Here is a 22749-nt window from a genome sequence, read left to right on the forward strand (position 1 = left end):
ATTAATTAATTAATTAATCAAATTAAGCTTGTGCCGCAGCAAGATCGACACCGAAAAGCTAAGGCGACGAATAGCATCATCGTCCGTCCATCAGTCGTCGTCGCCGGCCAGAGACACGATGGATGGAAAGACCTGCTGCACAAACTTATCTCCGACGCCTTTTCGGGCGGGGGGCGGCGGGCCTGCTGTCTCACATCTCTTCCGGCCACCAGCAGCATCAGCTTTACGGAGGCGCACGAGGGCCCTATCTGCAGCATCAGGTAGAAAAAGAAGGAGAAGAACCGATCCCCTGCCCAGCTCGTCACATCCAGATAGATTTCAGTACTCGGCAGCGCGATCTGCTGCCGATCGATTGGACTCCAGTCTCCAACTCCATTCATCTCGACGATCCGTCCGTCCATCGATCCATCGGTCGTCTCCAGGGTATCGACAGGTGGGCATGCTAGGTGCGCCAAGCGAGTAATGCGTGCGTGCGCTTTCAGCTACACGGCACCAAGGGCTTGTCAAGTCAGTCATCAGTTGGGTGCTGCAGCTGGAGAGCTAGCATTGGGTATTTGCATTGTGGTTAGCTAGCTACGAGAGATCACGTCAGGAGTCATTGCTGTCACCCACCGGCTGGGGGACTTTCAGATCGCTGAGATTACTTAGAACTACTTTTCGGAACTTTTCAAAGATGAAACAGTATTTTCCTCTCACAATATTTTAATATAATCATCAGCATAAGCCAAATTTAAGCACAAGCGAACAAGGTGACTGACGGATGATATGTAGCTCCTGCGAGTAGTAGTTGTGGAGATTAATTGTATTAATTATATTATTACTATATATATGAAAACATTTGTGGATCGCCGTTGTGGCTCTCATTGAATTGTTCGTTTGAGTGGTCATCAGAATTGTTGTGGCCCCGTTCGCTTCGATGAAAAAACAAGCCGAAACATTGTTCCGGCTGATTTGTTGTGGGAGTAAAACACTGTTCTGACTGAAAAAACAAGTTGAAAAGTACGGATTATAAGACAAGCGAACAAGACCACAGGTGAAAGCAGTATTATAAGACAAGCGAACCGGGCCACAGGTGACAGAAGACAGCAGTACTACACATGTATGCATATGCTTATGCTTATGCTACGCAATGAGTAGTCTCCATGTGAGAAACAGTATTATATGTTATCTTCTTTTTAATTTGCCAAGGGATCGAAAAGTGTATATTAGTCGTCTGATCAGTCGCCAGTCTGAGTACGATGTAACGAACGAAAGCATTAGTACGTTAGTTAGTTTGAGCAACAAAATATTCGAGCAACGGAAGGATGCATGACGATGGTCTGAAGAGATCGATTATGTGATCGTGATTGCTTGTTGCTGCAACGGGATCTCGAGCTTCCGAAACGGGAAGCTCGGCGATAGAAAACTGCGCGGAAAGCGCCGGAAGGCTTTCTTCTTCGGTGCAGCAGGCAGGCCAACTAACCGGCCGGAAAGATACGGAGCGCGACGTGCAAGAAAGAGATCTATCCAACAAGAGAGAGTGCTAGTAAAAGATCAAAAGCATGTACGTACACCACCAGCTATCTGGTATGGTTGTTTTAATTAAAAGACTGCTGGCAGCTCAAATCATTGCATTAGGCACGTGATTTGCCGAGTGTAAAAATCTTTGTCGAGTATCAAATTTCAGACACTCGGCAAAGACCTGCTTTGCCGAGCGCCGCACTCGGCAAAATATGGCACTCGGCAAAGAGGCCTTTGCCGAGTGTCTGGCACTTGGCAAAGACCTGCACTCGGCAAAGATTGGTAGGGGCCTAACGGTATCCAGCGGCGTTCTCTTTGCCGAGTGCCCCCGTTTGGCACTCGGCAAAGAATTTATTTTGCCAAGTGCTAAAACTTGGCACTCGGTAAAATATTTTTTTTTTTTGGTTTTTTGCCACCAATTTTTTTTGAAGCTTTAGTACACTACCACAAACAACATGTTTAAATTTGGGATATTTTCATTGCCTTTTGGCATATTTCTATAGTTTATTTTGTTTTGTTGAATTTTTCTATAAAATATAAGTTTGAACTGCAGGTGCATCGAATAATGGATTACATTCGTTCAAAAAATGTTATCCTTGTTTCTTAGTGTAAATTTAGGCTAAATCCAAGAACTGTCTTGAAATTTCGATCAACGTGCTCACGGGGCAATGCCGCCAACTTGCGTGGAAGTGGTTTTTTAATTGTAAAAAATGCGAACGAATTCCGAAAATCATGAAACATGTCGAGTTGTCGCCATATCATATGCGTATGCCGTGGAAAAAAATTTGAAAAAGTTTCGACCACATTGTCACGTACGATGCTCACAAACCAGGACATCTCCACATGTGAGATGTTCTAGTTTGTGAGCATCATACGTAACAACGTGGTCGAGACTTTTTCAAATTTTTTTCCACGGCATACGCATACGATATGTCGACAACTCGACAAGTTTCATGATTTTCGGAAATCGTTCGCATTTTTTACAATTAAAAAACCACTCCCACGCAAGTTGGCGGCGTTGACCCGTGAGCACGTTGATCGAAATTTTGAGACAGTTTCTGGATTTAGCCTAAATTTACACTAAAAAAACAAGGATAACATTTTTTTGAACGAATGTAATCCATTATTCAATGCACCTGCAGTTCAAACTTATATTTTTCGGAAAAATTCAACAAAACAAAATAAACTATAGAAATATGTCAAAAGGCAATGAAAATGTCCAAAATTTAAACATGTTGTTTGTGGTAGTGTACTAAAGCTTCAAAAAAAATTGGTGGCAACAAACAAAAAAAAATTATTTTGCCGAGTGCCGCCCAGCTGGCACTCGGCAAAGAGCTGCTGAATTTTTTTAAAACTTCGCCGAGTGCTAGATCACGACACTCGACGAAGAAAATTGACTTTGCCGAGTGCCGCCGATCTGGCACTCGGCAAAGCCGCCCTTATCCCTTCACCCGCGCCCGGCCGGTGCGCTCTCTCTCTCTCTTTCTCTCATTTCTCTCTCCCTCTCACCTCTCTCTCCCTCAGCCTCCACCGCCGCACATCGCCGGCCCGCGCATCCGCCCTGGCCACTGCGCCTCCCCGCGCCAGCACCTCGTGCGGTGGCCCGCGCGGCCCGTCCCCGTCCGCCTCCCCGCGCCGGGTCCTCGCGCGGCCTCCCCATGCGGCGGCCCCTCGCCGGCCGGCGCGCCCCGCCGGCGGCCACCGCCCTCACCCAGCCTCCACCGCCCGCGCCGGCCCCCTCGGCGACCACCTCCCCCACCTACGCTCCCCCCTCGGTGGCCACCTCCCCCGCCGGCGGCCACTACAGAAGAGAGGAGGAGGAGGCGCGTCACGGCCACCGCCCCCGCCCGGCCTCCACTGCCCGCGCCGACCCCCTTGGCGGCCACCTCCCCCGCCTGCGCGCCCCCCTCGGAGGCCACCTCCCCCGTCGGCGGCCACTGCCCCCGCCGGCGGCCACTGCAGAAGAGAGGAGGAGGCAGGGGAGAAGAGAGAAGAAGGGGAGAAGAGAGGAGGAGAAGGAGAAGGAGAGGAAAAGGAAGGTGCCGGCCTAGGCCCGTCGACCCTCACGCCGCTACGGTCGTCCCCGCCGTCGTCGCCGACCCTCGTTGTTGCCATTCTCGTCGCGAAGGTATGCCCTACACTTGTAGTAGTTAGTAGTAGTACTTAGTAGTGTTAGTAGTAGTTAGTAAGTAGTAGTAGTTAGTAGTTAGTAGTGTTAGTAGTATTGTTAGTAGTAAGTAGTGATAGTAGTAGTGTTAGTGTTAGTAGTAGTTGTAGTGGTAGTAGTACTTGTTGTTGTACTACTTCGATACTTTCATCTGCATGGAAAGAGAACTAAAGTACATGGCTCGTCTTGGTATATATATGTTTGTTGGCCTTCGTGCCTATGTTTGGTATATATGTGGTTGTTGGCCATCGCGCCTACGTTTCTTGCAGGTTTTGGAAACCTCCTCGTGCAGGGGAGGTGCTGCCGAAAATTTCAATGGATTCTAACCTATTGCCTTTTTATGTAGGAGAAGGACTCGTGGGAGGGACTCGGCGACCCCGATCGTCTTCGTCGGCGCTGCTGGTCTGCCTGCACCGCATCGCCTCGCCACTGCACCGACACGCCACTGCCCCGCTAGCCTGACTCCACCACCACCCTAGGTATAACCCCCTCCTCCTTTGCATGCATGTTTTATATGGTCACGTAGCCCAGTTAGGCGTCTCCTGTTCGAAAGAGATACGGTCGGAGGTATGTAGATCTTTGCACATCTACGACCGTATCTCTTTCGGATTGTCCACGTATTTTGGATAGCCCGCGGATACGTAGATGAGGTTGGTTTCCATGGTTCGCTCCGGTCCGAGACAGACTTTCGGCATCACCTCCCTGTTGTTCTCTGAATACACACTCTCCCTTGCAGGACGTGTATCGGGAGAACAGCGGGGAGGTGCTACCGAAATTCTGTCTCGGATAGGAGCGGAGCATTGAAACTGACCTCATATACGCATCCGCGGGTGGGATTAGGACCTATCCTCACCTATTAGATGGTAGGAACGCCGTGCAAATGCAATTGCTGGTTATAATACTCGCTTACATATGTATATGCCAGAGGATGGAGAACTGTGATTGGATGTACACGGGCCACGCAAGTATGACCCTAGAATGGATGACTAAGACTAATGCTTTCTTGGAGCATTCATTTGGCGAGGCTGCTAGAGGGTCAAGTTGGATGCCGTGTCCCTACAGCAAATGTGACAACCATGTAAGAAAGAATAGGAAGAACATGGGGGAAAATCTTTGCAAGTATGGATTCACGCCAAACTATACCTGCTGGATCCACCATGGTGAAGCCGATCGTATTAGAGAGGAGGTGGTGAGACCACGCCTTGAGGCTTTTGATGGAGATGCCGGGGTAGTAGACTGGATGGATGACTTCAGGAGGCACGGTTCGGTGAAGGATTAGAGGATGAGCCAGAGGAATCCGCAAAGGCGTACTACGATATGCTGTCTTCGGCATAGATGCCCCTTCATGAAAAGACAATGGTTTCGCAACTGGATGCCATTGGACGCCTAATAGCGTTCAAGTCACAGTGTAGCATGAGTCGAGACAACTTCGATGGTATGTTGGCAATTGTTGGATCCCTACTTCCGGAGGGTCACATTCTATCGAAGAACTTGTACGAGTCACAGAAACTTCTTCGTGCCCTTAAGATGCCGTATGAGCACATCCATGCTTGTCCGAATGGTTGCGTCCTATTTAGGAAAGATCACAAGAAAGCAACGCACTGTCCAAAGTGCAAATCCTCTAGGTATCTAGAGGTCGACACTAGTGATGGCAAGAAGGAACAGCTTGGTATCCCCGCGAAGGTCCTACGGTACCTTCCTGTCATACCGAGGATCCAACGGCTGTACATGACAGAGGAGTCTGTGAAATAGATGACATGGCACAAACATGGTAAAAGATACAATGCTGACAAGATGGTACACCCATCGGATGGCGATGCATGGACCCATTTCGATGGCATGCATCATGGTAAAGCTGAGGAGGCTTGGAATGTACATGTAGCGCTGGCAACAGATAGGTTCAACCCCTATGGATTGCTGGCGGCCCCGTACACTTGTTGGCCCGTGTTCGTGATCCCCCTCAATCTCCCCCCGGCGTCATATTTCAACCCAAGAATGTATTCTTGTCACTGATAATTCCTGGACACCCGGGGAACAGGATGGGTTTGTTCATGGAGCCTCTCATTGATGAATTGATCCTTGCTTGGGAAAAGGGGGTACTGACATACGACCGAGCTACAAAGAAGAACTTCACAATGCATGTGTGGTGCCACTACTCCCTGCATGACTTCCTGGCGTATTGCATATTCTGCGCGTGGTGTGTTCATGGGAAGTTCCCATGCCTAATATGCAAGACAACTGTGAGGTTCACTTGGCTGAAGAGGGGTGGCAAGTTTTCTTCGTTTGACCAACATCGTCAATTCCTCCCTCTTGACCATCCATTCAGACGAGACGTCAAGAACTTCAGGAAAGGGGTTCAAGTCATCGACCCTGCACCTCAGATGATGACCGATGCCAAGGTCCGTGCTGAGATAGAGGCTCTCAAAGATGATAAAGAGAAAGGTGGTTTTATTGGATATGGTGAGGAACACCAGTGGACTCAAAAATTGGGCTTGACTAGGCTCCCCTATTTCAATGACCTTCTTCTTCCACACAACATTGATGTAATGCACATAGAAAAGAATATCGTTGAGGCACTTTTTGCAACACTCATGGACATTCCTGATAAGTCAAAGGACAACGTTAAGGCTAGACTGGACCTGGCAACAATGTGCGATAGGCCAAAGCAAGTGATGAAGCCTCCCACGCCCGGCAAGAAATGGAGAAGGACTCCGGTCGATTTCGTCTTGAAAAAGGACCAAAGGAAGGAAGTACTGTAGTGGATCTAGACGTTAATGTTCCCTGATGGGCATGCGGCGAATTTGAGTAGGGGAGTAAACTTGTCCACTATGCGAGTCTTAGGGATGAAGAGTCATGACTACCATATATGGATTGAGCGGCTCCTTCCTGCGATGACCCGGGGATACGTCCCTGAGCATGTGTGGCGCGTGCTGGCAGAGTTGAGCTATTTCTTCCGCCAGCTTTGTGCCAAGGAGTTATCTTGGGACGTGATTGATGACTTGGAGAAAGTGGCACTTGTGTTGCTCTGTAAGTTGGAGAAGATCTTCCCACCCGGCTTCTTCCTGGCGATGCAGCATCTGATTTTGCACCTACTGTACAAGGCACAAATGGGGGGGGGCGTGCAGGCCCGTTGGTGCTATACAATTGAGAGATGTCTAAAGATTCTTCAGAAAAAGTGTAGAAATAAAGCCAAAATTGAGGCTTCTGTGGTAGAGGCATTCATTCTGGAGGAGGTGTCAAACTTCACAACAGCATACTATAAGGATGGCCTTCCCAACGTGCACAATCATCCCCCTCGTTACAACGTGGACGAGAGTTCATCGAACCTCAGCCTTTTCAAAGGGCAACTCGGAAAGGCAAGCGCATCGGGCACCAAGACCTTGCGACATGATGAGTGGCGCACTATCATGTTGTATGTGTTGTTTGAACCTTGACGAAGTGAAGCCTTATGTGCAGTAAGTTCTCAATGAGCTTGTTACATATGCCCTTGTCACTATCCTCCATCTATCGAACCCCCTTATCTCTTGTTTTTTCAGGGAATTTCTGAATAAATACTGGAGAGGAAATAGGGCTCCTTCCCCTCAAGAAGAAGATAGTCTTCTCAAAGATGGTGTGCCTAATTTCATATCCTGGTTCGATACGAAGGTACCATCCAATTTACCTCGTTCAATCTTTGACATCCCACTTTGCTCCTACGAGCGAGTAATGTAACGATCTATCCGGCCTCACCTTGCAGGCCCGCAAGGATGCGGAAATGGATGCTGAGTTGAAAGGGCTCGCCAAAGGCTTCGCCTACAAGGTCAAGTCATTCACCATTTATGATGTGAATGGCTATCGCTTTCACACAAGAAACTACGAGCGGAGTCGGCCTAATCGAAAAACCACGAATACCGGAGTTTGTACGCCCGACACCGATGAGCGCGACTACTATGGCATAGTAGAAGAAATATATGAGCTCAATTTTGAGTGTCGCAAAGCTCCTAATCAAGTCGTATTCAAATGCCATTGGTTCGATCCTAATGTCACGAGAACAGCCCCTGAGATTGGACAAGTCGAAATTCGATAGGATTCTATCTATCAAGGAGAGGATGTCTATATTGTGGCTCAACAGGCCACTCAAGTTTATTATCTCCCATGGGCGTGCCAAAAAGACCCCAATCTTATCGGTTGGTACCTTGTGCAGTTGGTATCGCCGCACGGTAAACTACCTGTCCCAAACGATGAGGATTACAACTTTGACCCAAACACACGGGAGTTCTATCAACCAGAGGGGCTAGAAGGGAGGTTTGACATAGACATGTTTTCTCTGATGGGCATGGAAGTAGACAATGACATTGATCAGGACGATGGAGATGAGGACGATGGAGAAGAGGTGCAAAATGCTAAGGACTTACAAATGCTTGAGCGATTACAGTTAGGCGATGACAATGATGACAACGATGGAGATGAGCCCGATTTACTCGACAATATTGATAGTGATGACGACACCTATGATCCAACCGCTGTCGATCGTGAAGAATATTTCTAATTCATGTAATACTATATTATTATTATTATTATTATTATTATTATTATTATGGTTATTATTATTATTATTATTGTAATTATGTTTCATTCATTTTGCATCTCTTTATAAGTATTGTAATTTAACTGTGCTAATTGGTTTACTCTTTGAAATTGCAGGCACTCGACAAAATGCCGGGCGGAAGGCAGGCCCGTCGGGGGGTCAACTCCCTCTACATGAGGGAGCGCTCACCACCCCATGCTGAGGAGGACCCCTTGCCGGAGCCGCCGATGAGGAGGACGAGGAGCGGCCGCCCCCGCGGTCGTCCGAGGACGAGGGTGCAGCCGGCTGCCACCCTGTCGGTGGACGAGGACGACCAGGCGGTGGACCTGCACATAGGAGGGGGTGGCACTTCCTCTGACTCATCGGACCACGGGGATGCGGCGATAGCGACAGCAGGGGGTTCCACTTGCACTGCCTCTGGCTCTACCTCATCGGGAGTCTACTTGCGTGGGCCCTCGTAGCTCTCGGCGCGGCCGATCCCACTTCACCGACGCCCGGTGATTCAACCCAGCGGCGACAAGTATTATTTCACTACTATTTCATATGACATGTTGAAAATCGAACTGGAGACTAACAATTCTTCTTAATGACTCTTGCAGCAACTAGGAAGTTGTGTCCGTAACGGGCCGACACATCAATGGCACCCTGGGCCTTCTGATTCGGCAGCACTACCCTGGCATGGTCACCTACGCCTCGATGACTTTGCCGCCCTAGACGTGGGACCACTTCTATGCCACCGAGGACAGTGAGTTCGGCACCGTTGCGGCGTGGATCAAGGACGAGTTCTGGGTGAGTCTTCATCGCACTAAATTGGTCAATACTACGCAGTCATTGGTTGTTCTTGAAATAATGAAATGATACATGATGTCTATATGCAGGACTTCTTCAGGTGCGACGAAGGGTTTGAGGACTGGGCGGCGCGAGTGCAGGACAAGGTCTGTAGGTCCCGACTCTCGGACCTATACCACGAGACGCGGCTCTAGTGCATCATCAACTGCAGCGCCGACGTCCTTGGTCAGGTGGTGAGGAAGGCCGATGCCAGGACCAGGATGCTCACCAAGGAGTAGCACCTCTTGGTAAGTACGAAACATTAATACTGACTCCTTCCATGAAGAATAGGTAGGCTTCATTTCATCTTCTGACATATCAATAACTTGATGGCATGCAGCAATGTCCTAATTGGTGCGCCAGGCACCGCCTCTGCTGGGAGGCCATTGTGGACAGGTGGCTCTCGGAGGAGTGTGCGGAGAAGCACAACATCCGTCGGGACTGCCGCCTGCAGATGGGTGGGGCGCCACACCACCAAGGCAACCGGAGCCTCAGCGCGTACGCCCAGACATGGGTAATCTTCTTTGTGTTTTCATCTTTATTTATTTATTCTAACGCTCAATTCTCATTACTTGTAATCATCTTTGTGTTTGCCTCATAGTCCCAGGCGCACCAAGGCCAGGAATGCAACGAGTTCATGGCGTACGCCCTGGCACACAAGGGCAAGGCGACGGCCCCAGAAGTCACCTACAACCCGGCGGACGGGCCCGAGGCGTACACCAACGCGAGCGTCCACAGCAAGCTTAGCGAGTAGACCTCGGCGGCTCACGAGCGCCATGGGGAGGACTTCGATCCGGCCACCCAGCCCCTGGACACAGACCTCCTAATGAGGATGGGAAGAGGGAAGCAGCACGACCGGTACTGGATGGCGGACAGCACAGTCGACTCCGCCTCTGTTCCCAACCTCGCCGAGATTCGAGCAAGGAGCACGAGCTCCTCCCTCCCCATATGCTCTCGGCAGCAGAGCTCACAGCAGCAGATGACAGAACTCTAGGTTAGTACTGTTTTATTCGTCGTTCATTGCTTTTACACATCTACCTTGCCTTTGCATTATTTAAACATTGCGGGTGGAATGTTACAGGCCAACTTGCGGAGGTTGGAGGCCCAGTAGGCGGCCCAGGCGGAGGCCCATCAGCTGGAGATGGAGGCTGTACAAGCCCAGAGGGCGGCCGAGGCGCAGAGGCTGCAGGACATGTTCAGCTTCATGGCGAGCCTTCAGGCCTTGCCAGGTGTGGTCGTGCCCCAGTCGCTGCTCGCTCTAGTTGTGGCTCCTCCTCCTCCTGTAGGGACTCCGGTGAGTATATATGGTTGTTTATTCCTTTAGCTTGTGCGGCCCTCCTGTAGATACTCATGAATTCGCTTCTCCTTTGTACAGCCACAGTCGGCGGGTTCGAACCCGACTCCTCAAGGTGGCCCTTCTCCACAGGCCGGGTGGGCAACTGGCCCTCCTCAAGGTGGCAGTTCACACTCCGGGTGGGGAGGCTGACAGTAGGTACCGTTTATTTGTTTCTTTTCATGTTGCATGGACTTTGTTAGACTTAGCCTTATATTGGACTACTACTAGAGACATATATATATTGTGATGGATATTGTCATGGATGATGTGAATGTATGTGATGGATTATGGACAATGGATTTATATGTGATGTATTATGGATGGTGGATGTGTATGTGATGGGTTATGGATGTGTATGTGATGGAATATGGATGTGTATGTGATATATCCTGTGCTGTGTGTTGATATATATGTGATTTCTTTGTTTGTGCTGATGAAAAGCAAAAAACCAAAAAAATAGCATTTTTTCCCTCTTTGCTGAGTGCCACACTCGACAAAGAGGGCTTTGCCGAGTGCCGTGACCATGGCACTCGGCAAAGCTGAGAAGCAGAGACCCAATTTCCCAGTTTTGCCGAGTGCCAGAGCCATGGCACTCGGCAAAGATTTTTTTTAAAAAAAAAGAAAAAAATTCTTTGCCGAGTGCAAGAGTATGACACTCGGCAAAGAATTTTTAAAGAAAAAAGAAAAAAAAATCTTTGTCGAGTGCCGCTGAGGTGGCACTCGGCAAAGAGGCCGTTAGAGTTGACGTCAGATTTTTTTTGCCGAGTGCTGACGTGACACTCGACAAAGGCTTTACCGAATGCCCGATATGTAGCACTCGGCAAAGAAACCTTTGCCGACTGTCCTTTGCCGAGTACGGCACTCGACAAAGCCTTTGCCGAGTGCGGCACTCGACAAAGCCTTTGCCGAGTGCAATAGGGGCTTTGCCGAGTGCCCTAAGCACTCGGCAAAGAGCCCGTCTGCAGTAGTGTTGCCATTTGTGCGTGCACAGTGGACATCTCACACACCACACTGCTGCGCTGATGGATGCAAATGCAATATAGGAGTACAATGTCGGTGGTGTGTTTCGTGGTGTCTGTTGTGCATCGTGCGTGTTCGTCCATGATATATAATACATGCAATTGCATGCATGCATGAACCTTTCTTTTTCTTAACCAAAGTGAATAGAATCCGTTCACAATGCAAAGCCACGCATTGCCGACGATGGATGGATACTACTGTGCATCTTTACTTTGTCGAAGCATCTTTCCTTTAATTTCCTTTGGCTTGATTTATTTTAGCAAAGTTTGCGCATGCAAGTTGCGCCCTACATATACCAAAGTGCAGTAAAGTAGCTAACAGATCGAGAAAGGTGTGCAGTCATTTCGCGGTCTGCATGCAGGTGTTTCCGCGTGTTTGCTTGAGAAATTCCTATGCATGTTATGCATGACAAGCATATACGTACTAGCTAGTACTATAAGTATATCAAATAACGCCACGATTTATTGGTGAAGTTGTGGATTATCAATGAGAGAAGTTGAAGAAAAACTAAATCAAATAAGCAGAACACAAGCAGGGTCTGCTTTTTCGACAGCCACTCTGTTAAGCGGATTCTGCATGCACTGTCACAAAACAAAAGCTTTGTCAACTGCCGAACAGGGCCATACACACAGGCCAAGCCTAGGAATCTCGATATATATGAACTATACATGGTACGTAGTGCGTACATATATGATCAGCAGCGACTAATAAACACAAGAAACGATTTTAGAAAGGGAAAGGGAAGAGGATATTGTTCTCCACTTCTCCGTTTCGGTGATTTAACGTATTTCGATGATTTAAGACAAACACAAACACACACAATTTGTTATTGACATGTAGACGTACTCGCACACATTTTGTTACTCTGAACCAGTACGTTTGCCAGAGGCAGGCAGGCAGGCAGGCATGCATGCATATGCATCCAACGAAGCTTGCAGCTTGCTTAATTTTGTGGTAGGAGTTAATTAAGTTTGTGCTATACGGTAAAAGAAAAAATAGCATCGTCTCTGACTTTTGAACCAGTAGTCCAAAGGGCCTCCCCTCCGACGGAGGGCGTCAATTCGTCGGAACAGCCAGCCGTGGGGCATGCAGCAATGCAAGCACCGACAAGATCTGGATTCATCGTCGTCGGCCGTCCTTCGGATAGGGGTCCCGGATCATCATCCGATCCCATTCCCAGAGCAAAGAAAATTAAAGGAGGAGCAAGAAATCGATAAGACCTGGCTACTAGAACTGCTTTCACATCCCCGCCCGCCGCACGCGTAGGTACCACACCACACCACACACGTCGTCGTCGTCGTCGTCGTCGTCGACCAATCTCCATCGTCCAAACTGTACGTACAAGGAGGAGCCCTGCGGCCTCCGACAATGGCACGCCGCGCGCCCGGCCTCCGCACCTGCCGACACGCCACCGCTCCAGTCCTCCTCACCAGGGACTACTAGCTAGGCAGGCGAAGCGAATGGCGAGGAGGGAGGGACAAGCTGCATGCGGACGGTTCCCCTCCGCTCCACATATTCCTTGCGGGCGGGCCAGGCCCAGGCCCAGGCCACGGGCTAGGGGAGGCGCCAGGCGGGGGCCCACCACCCCGACAGCGACGTGGCGCCGAGCTGCCGAGCACCGGTTGGGCGACCCCTTGACCTTTTCCGCCCGCCGCCTCCCCCACCGAATCCCTCGGGATCCTCTGCGGCCAGCGCGGGTGCGCGGCTCCGTCAGGGTGGTTGGCAGTGGGGCAAGCCCACCACCACCAAAAGGGACCCGGGCAGGTGCCGGCTGCTATGACCGGTGGGGCCGCCAACGGGGCGGGACCCGGACGGCAGTCAGCGATGGGGCAGGTGCGGGATCGGGGCGACGTGTCGGCGTTCCCACCCCATACGTCCGGCCGTGGACGGAGCGCGTGCACGCCGGGGGTTTTAGCTAGATTTTTCACGTGTGATTGCGTTCGCATGTCTCTTAATTGCTGGTTTGCTACAGCAGGAGCACACCATTAAATCCTGCCGCTGTATCTTCTTTGCGTAAACAAATTTTCCTCCTCTACTGGCCGGCACATTACTCGTGTTATATTATTATACTCCCTTATTTCAAATTATAAGACATTTTGATTTTTTTTTTGTTGATTTTAATTTTGTTATATATCTATCTAGACAAAATTGTATATCTAGATGCATAGTAAGAACTATGTATCTAGAAATGTCAAAACATCTTATAATAATTTGGAACGTAGGGAGCATGTATTTTTATATATGCATATTTGCGAGTGAATATGTAGTAAATACAAATGATATGTAGTAAATACAAATCTTCTCAGGATATCAGTACTATTCCAACCGTTTGAAACATACGGTGTATTAGAATCCAAAGAAGTAAGACTTCATAAATTTCGATGCCAATTAGTCATATGGTATGCTTATAGGAGATAAAAGTTATATAAGTCAATCCATATCATACATATTCTTTCAAAATATATGAATTTATTTCTTACCAAATAATAGTACCTTTAAGCGCAATTGATGGTCAAACTATACTTCTAAAGACTTCCCCCAAATTTCTAATACGACATATAAAACAAAATGGATGCAGTCTTGAACTACAACAATTGTTGTGCAATACAAGTACATAATTTATATTTGTATACACATGTATTAATGTTAACAAATATATTGGTTTATATTACTATTGTTGCTATGTCACGACAACCATACCAACTTACCAACAAAACTGATAGGGATGTCTACAAGTCAATAGAGAATACATTGTTTTATAGCTAGCAAGATAACAAGGTGATAAAAAGTATGCATGGAAAAGGCGGAAAAGGACAATGAGCGGGAGGCTTCACTATGATGGGAGTGGAAAAGGAATGGAACTAGGGGTTCAGGACTATGTGGCTAGAACTCGCGGCACACATAAATATCGGCGATGAGACGTGTGGGTTGTGCCTAAGAAATTAATTTTTAAAAAAGAATATGCACTAAGCAAAGCGATAATGATGCACCCAATTTATAGTTGTTATCATGTATATTGGGCCCATATCTTTTTGATTCCCCTTGCTTCTTGATCTATTATTGCTTGAGGCTTTGTTACCATGCTATGGTAAAATTAAGCATGCTAAGTCCGCGATGGTTTATCAGTCCTGCCAATCATCATAAAGTCTATTAAACTTCATATGTTGGGTATACTGATTGTAGTGACCCATGTTAATCTATATTAGTAATAGCAGTGTAGAGAGATGGAGGGAGAGAGAGAGGAGAGAGAGAGATTGAAGGCACAATATACTAATACTCAAGAAGATATAATAATTAGAGTAGTAATATTTTTTTCAAAAAATTATGGGTAGGCGATAAAATTATTGATAAAAAATCTTTAAAACGGGTATTTTACGAGTATCAGTACACACATATTGTTATTTGCATGGCTAACATATTCATGTACATGTAGTCTTTTTTGCAAAATAAAATATAATAGAAGACACATCATTTTCATGGATGGTCAGGCAACCTTTTCACTTTTGCTTTTGCAACCTTTTGAGTAAATTTCAACATCTATCTACCCAGCCCGTAAGCCCCAACTAAATCAAAGAATATGTTCAAGAATGCAGAATGGATTAATATCAAAAGTTATTCTATTCTTTGCTAAATGCATATGTTTCTTGTGTTGATTTCTTGATACACTAGTTGAATATTGTTTTCTTGCCAACAGTTAAAATTGATAGACTATGACTAACTTCGTAGGCGATGTCATGCGTAAGAGGCGGTTGATGATGCTGATTGCCAACAAGGACATTAACATCACTCCTTTTTTGTGCGCAAGCAGAAATGATGTGTGTTTCTTGATTAGGACGACATCCTTTTCTGATAATTACAGAACCTTTTCGGCTCTATTTCTTATCATGTATGACTGTGAAACATGTTGGCACATCATAATGGAATCACAAAAGATGTATAAATAATAAATTAATGCTTATGCGCTAGCCCTAGCTAGCTAACCTAGTTTGATAAAGAGCATTACATAATCATGGATATTTTTTCAAAATATCTTTCCCAGTATCACTGGGTATACACACACATATATATCCAGAATCAAGTGAACAACTGACAAATAATGTCAAGGAAAATGTCCTTGCATTGCAAATGCTGTTGATGCGGTCACTGATCAAAATGAACATAATACCATCTTCTTGGAATATCAATCAATTCCTAGTGACATGCAGCCAAGTTTCGATTCCTGAACTTCCAATCGCTTTACGTCCAAAGCCATCCTTCACCTGACCTGAGAGAAAAGAACACAAACTAATATATATCTTAATCACCAGTGCAAAGACAAGACTAGCATACAGCATGATGCTACCTTCACTTAGCAGGAAGATTAAGATTTGAAGTAGACCAGTGAATAAATAAACACCCTAACAAACAAAAGGACATGGATCAAAGACAGTCAATACATGCATGCCCAGAACCCTGAAGATTGGGCTTTGGAGAGTGAGAGAGGGCAAAAAGGGGAAAAGCAAAAGGGACAGAGAGGCAAAGCCATCTCTCTCACACCCATATACAAGTATGTATAGACTGTAGTAGTACAAGTACTGTATTAAAATCCTGACCTAGACAGCTTCCAAAAGGCAAAGGAAAAAAGAGTGAGATAGCAAGGCCTAGACGTGGACGTTTCCTAGTTCTTCTGACACACACACACACACACCAGCAGCTGTGTCAGTCAGGACATGCAGGAGGTCAGTGTACATTGGCCGGCCGTCTGTGATCCATCTCTCACCATATCTACCTCAATTCATGTGCCCTGTGGCCTACGTACACACCTTGTGCCAATAGTACACCACAGACAGTATATCCCTGTCATCTGATCATCTTCAATCTCTCTTTCTCTCTGTCTCTGGAAGATCTCAGAGTAGTACTATGGCGGCTCTCTCTGCAACTAATGATGAGGAGAAAAAAGTATTGTCAAATGACATGGACTTTCAAACTTTAAAACATTGTTTAGTACCTTTCCTATGGAAAACACTCAATTCAATTGGTCCAATAATTTCGTTGAAATAATATCTTATTGTATGCATGCCACTACTTGTTTATTTATTCTATAAAATATCTCCTATACATATATATAATGTCTTGGTTAACACAAGAGGAAAACATATCACAGCTTGTTGGGTGTGTAGCTTTCATTAAGCAAAATCATTGTGCTTGTGGAAAATAAAGAGTTCCTTTTCTTTTTGTACAATCTTGTCAAATAAAAAATGAGGGTGAGGTTACTGTAACCAATTTTCCAATGAAAAGTAGATCTATTTGCAATCCAATATAGCTAGGTGTGTCAATTGAGCCTGTAATAACAGGACATAAAGGTCCACATGCACAGTTGATATTTGAGGGCACAATCACTCCTACTAGTACACACCAGTCCTTTCTGATTGTGTTGTGTGCTCAAATTGGTCACCCAAGGCCAAAACTGTACAGATGGGTCTGCACACCAAAAATGCTTTTGCATTGCTTCATGAGAGAGAAAGTAAGAGAGGGAGAGAGAGAAGGGGGAGAGAAAAATCTTGTAGATAGCTAGAAATCTAGAGAGAACATAATAAGGGAAAAGTAGGGGGAAAGTTGTGGGGGCTGTGTGAATATTGGAAGTGGGAGGTGGGTATCCCTCCTCCACTGTCCTTTTTCATCTCTCTCTCTCTCTCTCTAAAAGACTTTGCTAATTGGCCTGCTAGCTGGTCTCCGTCCCCCGGCTTCTTTCCCTTTCAGCTGGAGGAGATAGATGAGAGAGGACTGGAGGAAGCAGGAAGGAGGAGAGGGATATATAGGCCGGTGTCTTCTGTAGAGAGAGAGAGAGAGAGCAAAAGGGAAATAAAGGAACTCTTGCAGGCACTCAAACACTGACATGAGTGATCTCATGCTCTTGATACCTTGGTACTCTTACATCACCCTTCTTCTTCTTGCTCATCCCTCCTCCCCGGCCCTCTTCCTCGCTCCTCCTGCCTCTTTCTAGCTAGGATCTTCAACAACCCTTCTCTCTCTAATTCTCTATCCCCATATAGAGAGAATAGAGGAGAGAGAGAGGTGAAGGCAGGCAGCTGATTTTCTTGTGTGCAAGAGACAGGACAGCACGTGCCGGAGCTCATGAGCTGCATCAATTCCTGATGTAAGTGACATACAGAAATAGATAGAGATGAGAGAGATGGTGAGGAGGAAGCTGTGCTGAGTGATGTGTATGTGTGCGTGCTTGTGTTGACATCTGTGCACCCGTTTCTTTGTTAAATCACTTGATGAAGATGGATGCCTGCCTTTTCCTTTCCTTATTAATATATATTTTTTCTGATACTGATGCCTATTCCACATCTCTCTCATGCTCTCTCCTCTTCTTCTAGATATAGCTAGTGCTAGCTAGCTTAGTGTTCTTCCTTTTCCATGCATATATACATATGCTGGCATCCTGCACCCTACATCTCTCTCCCCCATGCAACCTTCACTCTTCATGGATCCAATTTCACTTCTCACTCCACAAACTCCTCAAATCATTGCTTTGGTATTCTTTTTCATTTTTTTTTTGTTTCTTCCCTCGTTCCTTCCTCTGAGGTGCGTGTTAACCTCTTCGATTCGTGTTCTTGGATCCTCTTTGCAGGCAAAACCACAAGCTTGTGATCTTGCACTCATCAAGCTATTAGGTGAGGAGGAGAATTTCGTTCACAAGAGCACAAAGCCAAGGTTTTTGTGGGCGTCGTCGACGACGACCTATAGGCGATGGCGGCGTACTACCACGGCGGCGCCGGCACGGACATCCAGGCCAGCACCGACGGCCTGCGGACGCTGTACCTGATGAACCCGAGCTACGCTGGCTACGTGGACGACGGCGGCGCGTCCGCGCCGGGGGCGACCAACATGATGCTCCTCAACTCGGCGGTGACCACCATGACGCCGGCGTCCTTTCGCGCACTACCACCACCACCAGCAGTCTCCGTCGTCGGCCGCGCAGCAGCAGCACTTCGTCGGCATCCCGCTCCAGGCGCCGCCGTCGGGCTACAACCAGTGGACCCCGGCGGCCACGGCCGCGGACATGTCGTCGCCGCCGCCGCAGGCGCAGACTCCCGGCGCCGCAGCGGCTGGGGTCAGCGCCGTGCTCAGCCTGTCTTCCCGCGAGGCAGCGCCGCCGCCGGTCACGGTGGCCGTCCCCGGCTGCACCGACGACGGCAAGTACCACCTGGGCGTGTCGGCCACGTCGCAGGGGCAGATGGTGATGAGCTCCAAGTACCTCAAGGCCGCGCAGGAGCTGCTCGACGAGGTGGTGAGCGTCAGCAAGGGCGTCGAGGACGCCAACAAGACGACCAAGAGCCTGGCGGCGGTGAAGAAGAAGGAGGACTCGGAGGGCGTGTCCGGTGGCGGCACCGATGACGGTTCCGGCGCAAAGAGCGGTGGCGGCGCGGCGGAGATGTCCACCGCGGAGCGGCAGGAGCTGCAGATGAAGAAGAGCAAGCTTATCAACATGCTTGACGAGGTCAGTAGTATATATAAATAGCACAGTTTATGGCTTCAATTCATACTACTTTACTAATATTAATTTCACAAGTTATTTTCCATTTGATGTCTTTCTCTCGATCGTGTTCAAAAATAAGATATTTTTAGAAAACCTGTTTTTAATTGCTGTTGATGAGGCCTTGAGGGTCCTTGATTTTTCATGAAAGTTTTTTGTTATGTTGCCTCAAATTTGACAGGGAGAGATATTTTGTCATGTTTTTGCTGTTTGCTTGCTTCTACAGTCTAAGACAGTGTCACAGTGTTATGTATTAAAAGGCTAGGAACCATTTGCCTTTCGGTTATCTTTGTTATGCTATTTCTTTTTCTGAAAGATGAGTGACACAAGTTGTTGGAACAGTGCATAGCTTTAATTTTAATTTGATGGATATATATCATCAGACTTTTCTCCCACTTTAAATCCTTCTCTTAATCAAGCATGCATGCTGTATCAACTTGCTGTAGTAGTATCAATACCAATTATTGTTCCCCTACTTAATTCTGTGATTTCCACCTCGCAGAAAACACTAGTTATTATGTGGTTTAATTATTCCCAGCTTACATACTTAGATATTCTTATTAGTACACCTTATCACCACTTAGGTTCTGTTCTTTTTTTTCCTTTTGAAATGTCTTAATTTCACTTTTAAGCGTATGGGGTAACAACTAAGAGGTTCGGTTTAATAGTAAAATGAAAGCAATAACATATTTTGTGTGTGTGTGTGGAAGAGAATGAAAACAATATAATACAAGACAAAGTGCCATATAGAAGTTATAGAGTATATATATGAGCATATTTAACTAATAACATAACAATTGGCAATGAAAACCATATCCTCTACTATCAATATGTACAAATATATGGCAAGTGGAGGTCTTTCAGCAAACAAAATAATCCTTAAGAGATAAGATTGGATCGTGCATGATTGCGCAAATAAATTAAACTCAACTACTTCCATTCTTTTGGTTGTACTTTGTCCATGCCAGTACAAACAAGCTTCAATTCGTTGCTTCATCAAATGTGTGTCTCTTTTTGTCTGCAATAGCCTGCATCATGAGTGTACACCGTACTGCATGCGACCTAAATGCGAGTACTACCAAATACCAATTTTTATTTTCTTTATTAAAAGAAAAACATAAATTCACTCTCTCTTTGTTTTTCCCCCGTGTCTTTTATATATACATCATTTCCGTGCATGAGTAAACATATCATATCAGGAGCTATGTAGCGGTTGCGATTGCACCGATCAGCATTGATAGAGTTTGCTGACGAACAGTTGGTTGGATTCGATGGATCATCACTAACTAGCTACTTAATCAGCTAGCCTACTAGCAGCAGTAGGCCAGTAGCTAGCTAGCAGTAGCAGTAGCACGCCCTGATTAATGAATTGAAGTGGTCAATGACTGACCGACTGACTGACACTGTTGTGTGCGCATGGCGCGATCGATGTCGTCGACAACGATAAATGGCAGGTGGAGCAGCGGTACCGGCAGTACCACGGGCAGATGCAGGCGGTGTCGTCGTCGTTCGAGGCGGCGGCGGGCGCCGGGTCGGCGCGGACGTACACGGCGCTGGCGCTGCGCACCATCTCGCGGCAGTTCCGGTGCCTGCGGGACGCGATCGCGTCGCAGGTGCGCGCGGCGAGCCGGGCGCTGGGCGAGGACGCGGACGCCGCCGTCGCCGCCGGGGGCCGCACCGTGATGTCCCGCCTCCGCTACATCGACCACCAGCTCCGGCAGCAGCGCGCGCTGCAGCAGCTCGGCATGATGCAGGGTGGCGCCTGGCGGCACCAGCGCGGCCTCCCCGAGCGCTCCGTCTCCATCCTCCGCGCCTGGCTCTTCGAACACTTCCTGCACCCGTGAGTTCTCCCGTTCCATCTCATCATGCATCTCATCCTCACTGCAGTAGCCAGCTTGGTAGCTCATCATGAGCCCTTGTACTCTCCCTCCTGTTGGACGGACTACGAGAGGTGGCTGGTGGCACGTAGGGCCTGCAATGCAAGCCCTTCGAGCTAGCTACTCCATTGCTCTTTGTTTGGCCCTTTGCTTGCTTGCTTGCTTTCGTGCCCATGGCGCCATGCATGCAGCCTCTCACCCCATCGTGTCCGCATCTAATTGGTCCGCACTGGATCCCTGTGTCGTCACGCAGATACCCCAAGGATTCGGACAAGATCATGCTCGCCAAGCAAACCGGGCTCACCAGGAGTCAGGTGGGTAAAGCTGTGAATCTTTCTTTCTTCTCCTGCTAATCAATTTCACTGTTTTACTGGCTGTGTATATTAGCTTTAAAAACTTGTTCTTTAATTCCTGTTAGGTGTCGAACTGGTTCATCAACGCAAGGGTGCGGCTGTGGAAGCCCATGGTGGAGGAGATGTACCTGGAGGAGACCAAGGACCAGGACGGTGGCGGCGGCGGTGGCAACGACGAGGGGAAGTCCGGTGGCGGCGGGATCAAGAGCGGCGACACTGTCGACGGCGTCACGCCGAGGGCGGACGCCATTTCCAAGTCCGCGGTGCGCGTGGGAGGCGGCGGGGCGGCGGAGAGCGCGTCCACCAACAAGGGCATCCATGGCTCCTCCCTGCTCGAACTCGGCGGAGGCGGCGACCATCAGCAGTCTCACGCGGGGTTCTATGACTATGATGAAGACGACGGCGACGACGCGATGGGGCGGAGGCTCAAGAAGGCGCGCGGGGACGAGCCGGCGCCGGCGTTCCACCACGTGCACGACATGGCCGCGCTGCACGCGCAGGCCGCGGCGGCCGCGAGGCAGCAGCACGAGGAGGTCAGCCACCGGGAGCTGCTCATGAAGTTCATGGAGAGCGGCGGCGGCGGTGCTGGCGCGAGGGACCACCACCACCACCACCACCACCAGGACGGCGGCGGCGGGTACTCGCTGTTCGCGCCGGGGCCGTACGGGCAGTTCGCCACGGAGCCTGCCGCCTTCGCGTTCGCCGGGAACGGCGGGGTGTCGCTGACGCTCGGCCTCCCGCACGGCGCCGGAGGCAGCGCCGCCGAGCAGACCGCGTCGTTCCTCATGGGCAGCACCACGGCCGGCGCCGACAGCGGCAGCCACGGCGGCGCCGGCGGCGGCTACGACATGAAAATGCATAGCACCAAGTCGTTCGCGGCGCAGCTCATGAGGGACTTCGTGGCCTAGCTCGTAGGACACGTAGCATAGCAGTCGTCAGTCCACGCAAATTAATCAATCTCTCCATCGATTAATTATTTTAGAGCTTGTATAGAAATAAAGGGTTGTTCAAGCCTAAATATGCTTGCATGTATAAAGCAGTTAAGCTTGGACAATAGGTTTTGGGAATGTAAAGATGGGATAAATATCATGGGGGCGATGTATATAGGTATAAGATGATTGGTAACTAGTTGATACCCAAACATTGTACAAGATTTTATATGTAGATCATAGGGATTGGGGGGTATACAGTAAAGTATGTGAAAGGGTATATTGGAACTGGACTTGGAAGTATATGTGGTAGAAGTTGGCCAACTAGTATTATCTGCAGTAATTCAGTATTTGTTATGCTTACTACTGTAAACATAGCACATTCCAACTCATTGGCAGCACCACCTTGTGCTGCTGGATGACATTGTGGATAACTATGCTCCAGTAGAATCAAATGATCTACCTCTGAATGTTGACAGGCAGCAGCAGCAGTAACACCTAACAACACAATATCCTGATCAGAGCAATGACACAGAATCTGCTCAGATAGTTTTTTTTTTAAGATCCGAGATGATTACTGGCTTATATTAATAAGATAGGAGAAGAGTTACATGCACAAGATGCGCCTACAAGCACCAGAACCAGCAGAT

General features: G+C 48.0%; 1 pseudogene; it reads left to right on the plus strand.

Annotated features, from left to right (window-relative positions):
• The first annotated feature begins 17046 nt into the window (after positions 1 to 17046).
• Positions 17047 to 22442, plus strand: LOC136483275 (BEL1-like homeodomain protein 1; annotated as a pseudogene).
• The last annotated feature ends 307 nt before the right edge of the window (positions 22443 to 22749 follow it).

Source organism: Miscanthus floridulus, chromosome 9 (assembly GCF_019320115.1).
Source record: "Miscanthus floridulus cultivar M001 chromosome 9, ASM1932011v1, whole genome shotgun sequence".
Classification (NCBI taxonomy): domain Eukaryota; kingdom Viridiplantae; phylum Streptophyta; class Magnoliopsida; order Poales; family Poaceae; genus Miscanthus; species Miscanthus floridulus.